Genomic DNA, 6,126 nt, shown 5'->3' with positions numbered 1-6,126 from the left:
AGTGGAGGAGGCGGAGCCGAGGTGAGCTGGGGCGGGCGACTCAGGCAGGGTTAGCTTCCGCGGGGGGAGGTCTTGTAGAACTGGTAAATAAAGTTGTTTTTAATTGTTCACTTTATTAATGTAACTTCTGTTCACCATCCACACTGCACTTGCCTACACTGTAACTTCTGTTCACTCTTTGACATATTGTAATTCAAACCCCATTTTAAAACACTCATTCCATTTTGTAAAAGTTTCCTCCAACCTTCATTTTTGCAAACCCTGCTGTAATCTTACTAGTTTAGTTGAGATGTATGAATGAGGCATGTATGAATGATGGAATTAACCTCCATTCCCAGCCTGTCCTGATGAGAGAAAGTTCAAATACCAACGGCTGAACTCCTGGTCCAGTGGAAACACCCCGCCCGCCCCCACCTGGGCCTCCCGGCCCTGCAGAAACAAACCCTCCTTCCCCAGCGCCACCCCACCAAAACAGCTGTGGACCAAAAAGAAAGGTTGGGGTTGAAGTTGGGGAGCTGATACTTGATTTTAAATCAACTAGGGGCTCCCAGCTGAAGAGGTGGTTAGGAGCCCTCAGGGTCAAATTAAAGGGCCCGTGGCTCCAGCGGCTGGGGGAACCCGGAGCTTTGCAGGGCTGGGGCAGGGATTTAAAGGGGCCAGAACTCCTGCTCCTGAGGGGAGCCCGAGCCCTTTAAATCCCAGTCCCAGCCCATCTGCTGGAGCTGCTGCCAGATTCCAAAGGGCTCTCGGCTGCCTGTGGCAGTAGAGAGCCCTGAGCCCTTTAAATCTCAGCCACGGCTGGGAATCTCTGCAGGCAACCCAGAGATATTTGAATCCTGGCCGCTGCTGGGATTAAAAGGGCTCTGGGCTCCCTGCCGCTGCGGGCAGCCCAGAGCCCTTTGATTCCCGGCTGCGGCTGGCAGGGCAGGCTATAGGAAGTGAGGGGCCCAATTCGAACATTTTCGGCGGGGCCCTGGCAGGGATGACCGAAAAAAAAAAGGGTCTTTCATTTCTTAACAATCGGTTCCCTATAAAAAGTTCTGCCACAGTATGTAATTTTTGTACCAATAGGGTTACCATATGTCCGTATTTTCCTCCCGGATGGCGATTTCAGAACCAAAAAGCCTGACATGTCCGGGAAAGTACAGATGTATGTTAACCCTACCCAAAGTTCTTCTTTAAAAAGATGGGTCTGAACTAGAAATTAGCTCCGCCACTCCCTGAGGGTGTGCTAGGGTGCACGTATGGGTCCCATCTGCTCCCTGCCCACCTCATTGAAGCAGGTGTGCAGCGTTACTTCCCTGGGAACTGTAGGGCACCAGTGGACATGGGGCTGGCTGGAGGTGTGGCGGGGAGGTGGCTGGAGGTAGGGTCTGGCTGCAGGCTGGAGACGGGGTACGGGGTGGGCTGGCTGGCTTCAGGCAGGGCCACAGGGGAGGTGCGGCATGGGTTTGCAGTGCTGGAGACAAAGGAGTGCGGGACTGGCTGGCTTCAGGCAGGGGTGTGCGGCAGGGGTTGGCTGGAGACAGGGAAGGGGGTGCAGGGCTGGCTGGAGACAGGGGTTGGTGCAGGGCTGGCTGGAGACGGGCTGGCTGTGGGCAGCGGGTGCAGGGCTGGCTGCAGACAGGAACTGGTGCAAGCAGGGCAGGAGGTGCAGCAGCAGTTGCAGCAGGGGTTGGCTGCAGGCAGCTGGTGCAGGTGCAGGTACAGGGGATACAGTCCATCCTGTATGGTGAGTGCCCTCTCCTACTGCCTCCCCCACCAGGGTAGCAGCTGCAGCAGCCCGCGGCTCAGAGGCTATTTAAAGGGCCTGGGACTCCCTTGCTTCCACTGCCCCAGCCCTGTAAATAGCTGTGCGAGCCCTGGGGAAGTGGTGGGGCTCCGGGGGCTATTTAAAGGACCAGGGCAGCAATGGCAGCTGGAGACACCCCTCGCTACACCAGGGCTCCGGGGGCTATTTAAAGAGCCCGGGGCTCCCCTTCTTCTACCGCCCCAGCCCTTTAAATAGCCACGGCAACCCTGGGGAACTGGTGGGGCTCCGGGAGCTATTCAAATGGCTGGGGCGGTAGAAGCGACGGGAACCCCGGACTTTTTAAAACAGCCCCCAGAGCCAGCCCTACCCCAGGGCTGCAGTAGTGGTGCTCTGGTGGCAATTTAAAAGGCCTCAGGCTCCAGCCCCTGCTGGGAGCCCCAGGCCTTTTAAATTGCCCCCTGGGGAAGCTGGGCCATCCTTGTACAGCGTACTGGCAGAGCCCTATGAATCCTGGCAGCGGCTGGGATTTAAAGGGCTCTGGGCTCCCCGTGGCTGCAGGCAGCTCAGAGCCTTTTGAATTCGGCCGCGGGCCGCACAGTTATGCGGCCCGGGGGCCATATGTTCTGCAGGCCTGATCTCGTGTGTGTGTGTGTGTGTGTGTGTGTGTGTGTGTGTGTGTGTGTGTGTGTGTGTGTGTGTGTGTGTGTGTGTGTGTGTGTGTATATAGGTATTTTGTATAGCGTGTGTGTGTATAAAAATTAAGATATTAGTTACTGATCATAAATCAGATTGTTATCACAATAAATGTGGCATCTTTGTCTTGCCCCCTGAAAAGGTCCTGTGTAGTTTTGTCTGTACAACAGTCTCCCCAGGCAGGGTTAGCTGCCGTGGCAGGGGGGAGAGCGGGGAAGTCTCCCCAGGCAGGGTTAGCTGCCGTGGCGGGGCAGAGGGGGGAAGTCTGCCTAGGCAGAGTTAGCTGCCTTGGGAGGACGCAGAGAAGAGGGGTTAGCTGTCGCGGTGGGGGGTCCAGCTGCTGCTGGGGGGGGTCCCTGGGTGCGGGGCTGAGTTAGCTGCCGTGGGGGGTGGGGATAGCTGAGTGGGGGGTGCAAGGTGGAAGTTTCACCTAGGGCACGAAACTTCCCTGCACCGGCCCTGGCTGCCGCCCCGCGGCTCCTCCGGCCGTGCAGCCAGCAGGCGCTGCTTCCGTGCCTGCTGGCCTGAGCGGAAGCAGCTGCTTCCGCTGAATCCCACCAGCTATGCTGCTGCCAACAATACGGCCTTAACTACGACACTGAGAAAAGAAAACTCGTTCCAGTATCGTAAGAATCCAGGAAGTTACAAGGAGCTGAGATTAACTTTAACCCCTGTGAACAAGAATGCCTGGCAGGCGTCTGGGCAGCGTAATCTTTCCAGCCACTCACAGGCACAGCTCCCATCACTCTTCAGAGCACCCACACTCCACTAAAGTACATTTTGTCAGCAAAACTGATGGGAGGGAAAGTCTCAAACCCCCCAACACCACAAGGGACTCGGATTTTAATTAACAGAGGAATAACCACACAAAGAGTATCTAAACCAGACATGCTAACATATGCTTTAATTGAAAAAGGAACCCAACCCAATTGTCCAGAGATCACTCTGGAGCAAAGAATTGTTTCAGTAGAAGCACCTCCACTAGAGGAACTGGCTACGGTAGGGCAAGAGAAGCATGTTTGCTTCACAGATGGAAGTGCAATGGTAATAAATGGGGGAAAGTGTGTAAAATACACAGATATCAATTTAGAGGAAGAAGTTCTTCTTCGAGTGCTTGCTCATATTCTTTCCAATTCGGGGGTGCACTGCATGCAAAATCGTTGGAAGATTTTTACCCTAGCAACACCCGGTGGGTCGGCTGAGGCGCCCCCTGGAGTGGCGCCTTTACGGTCAGACATCTACCCCACATACCTCAGCCGGCCCAGCGCCCACTCAGTTCCTTCTTACCGCCGGTGCCAGTCGTTGGAACTGTGGAGCGTGGCTTAGCTGAACTCCACTTCCCTGGCTTCTGTGTAGCACTCGTTTACAGTTGTAAATCGTTTTTAAAAGTAGTTATTGGTTCTTTAGTAGTAGCTAAGAGTTATTGTTCTTAGGGTACGTCTTCACTACAGGCCGTATCGGCGGGTAGCAATCGATTTCTTGGGGAGCAATATATCGCATCTCCCGTCGACTCCGGAACTCCACCAACACGAACGGCAGTAGCAGAGACGACAGGGGGAGCCGCGGACATCGATCCTGCACCGTGAGGACGGTAGGTAACTCGATCTAAGAGACGCAACTTCAGCTACGGGAAGTATCTTAGATCGATCCCCTCCCCTAGTGTAGACCAGCCCTTAGGGTAACTAGTAGTTGGGGGTAAGGGGCTTCTCCCCTTCCCCAACCCTCCGGTACCCGAGCTGATGGCCTAGGTCTCCGGGTTTCAAATCGTGCTCGACCTGCCTTAAGCCAATGCCTACGGGGGACCCACACCACTCCTGATTGAAGTGCCTGGGGGAATCCCATCAACTTATGGAAGCGGCGCTCAGCCCCATGTCCTCAGCTCTGCCCCGAGACCAGGCACCGACTTTGTCGGTTCGAAGAGCGCCTGTGGCATCAGAAGGGGTCAGCACCATGCCCGGACACTGGCAAAGACTCCTGGCACTGGATGTCTCTGGCACCTCCATCAGCGCAGCGGCGCTCGCTCTCCCTGAAAAAGATGAAGCAGCACAAACAACCTGCTGCCCCCTTGCGGTTGCTGGCACTGCCTGTGCCTCCCTCGGAGTTGTGTCCCATGTTGGACCGGTCCGCAAAGTCACCAACCCCAGTACCGTTGACTCTGGTGCCACAAGGGCCGTCAAGTCCAGTGCACGTAAGCTCCCCAGTGCGTACCATGGTCGAGCTTGGGCTGCCATCCACTCCAGAGACTTTCTCCGTGGCACGAGACCTGATTGTGCTCACCAAGCTGAGAGCGTTGAAACTTTTGGTACCGCCGGTGCAGACTGTTCCCCCAAAAGGAAAGCCCTCCGTGCTGCATCCTCTGTGGCAGAATGAGACAGGACGGCTCAGGTGGATCAGAAGGTTTTTGGGCTGCAGCTGGTGGAGAGACTCCAAGCATCACATCTACATCCCGGTCAGCAACCTGCCGCGCCTGGAAGTGGAGAAGCTGAAAAAGGATGATTGGACAGCAAACCTGGGCCTCCTCAACATCATCCTCAGCTTCCTCTTCATGAAGGGGAATGATGCTAAAGAATCTCCTGGGTGGGAGCTGTTGAGGAGACCACGAGTTGACCCTGGAATGAGACATGAGGTCTTTGGGGATGTCAACAAATTGGTGACCGAGGAATCTCTTCGCCAAAAGTACCTGGAATACAACCGCATACCCCACACAGATCCATCCAAGTTTGAGTTCCAGTAGGGGGCACGGGCTGCCAAGGAGACCTCCAGGATGCAGATCCTAGGCTTCGTCGCTAAGATCCAAAACAAGGACCTCACGGCCTGGAGCACCAAGTACACTGAGCTGGCAGCTGAGGAGGCAGCTGTGGGGGGGCCTGTGCCAAGACATTAGCACCGCTGGAGACACAGGTGGAGCCAGCCAGGGGGCACGGAGGAGGACCCGGTAAGCCTTATCCACTTCACCCCCAGGTGGTCTGCCCCATGATGCCTTGTGAACCAGCAGACCTGCAAAGTAGGGGATCTGTGGCCTCTGCCCAGGCTGAGCCTGATCCAGGAGACCTGGCCCGGCCCCTGTTAGCCCCAGCTCCCATTAGGGAGAATTAATTGAAGCTGGCAGGGTGTGGTTCATTGCCGGGCGAAAGAAGGAACACCTGTGGGTTTTATGGGCAGGGGCAGGGCCGGCTGTATGCCGATTCCCCCGAATAGGGTCCCGCTCCCCTGGCCGGACCGTGGCAATCCCCGCGGCCCCGCTTCCCTGGTCAGAGCACGGCCATTTGTGGTAACGCCGAAGACTCGGCGCGCCGCCCGGTGAGTACAAGCCCCACAAATCGGGCTCTGCACTTGCTAAAGCCGGCTCTGGGCAGGGGGCTGTAGAAAGCTCACAGGAAGGGGGGAACAGGAAAGGGAGGAGTCTTAGGCTGGCGTTCCCAGTTAGCTGCAGAAGCAAGCCGTCCCCCAAGAGACTACCTGAACTGAACTAAACTGTATGTAAAAGGTGGGCGGAACATACACTGAAAATAAAAGGGCCCTGGTATTTGCACAGAGAGGTCTCCAGGTGGTTTGAGACTGAGCTAAAGAGGAGAACTTAGTGTTTCTCTCTCTGATCCGGGAAAGGATCTGATCTGGGGAAGGATTTGTATAATGGTGTATGAATCCTCGGTGATAGCAGACCGAGTAATACAGAGGGA

General features: G+C 55.8%; 1 pseudogene; it reads left to right on the top strand.

The window, feature by feature from the left end:
- The first annotated feature begins 4,655 nt into the window (after positions 1 to 4,655).
- LOC115639960 lies at positions 4,656 to 5,385 on the top strand (annotated as a pseudogene).
- Positions 5,386 to 6,126: the final 741 nt, after the last annotated feature.

This window comes from Gopherus evgoodei, unplaced genomic scaffold, assembly GCF_007399415.2.
Source record: "Gopherus evgoodei ecotype Sinaloan lineage unplaced genomic scaffold, rGopEvg1_v1.p scaffold_162_arrow_ctg1, whole genome shotgun sequence".
NCBI lineage: Eukaryota > Metazoa > Chordata > Testudines > Testudinidae > Gopherus > Gopherus evgoodei.
Note: the sequence above shows the minus strand (reverse complement) of the source record. Positions and strands in the feature narration are given on the sequence as shown.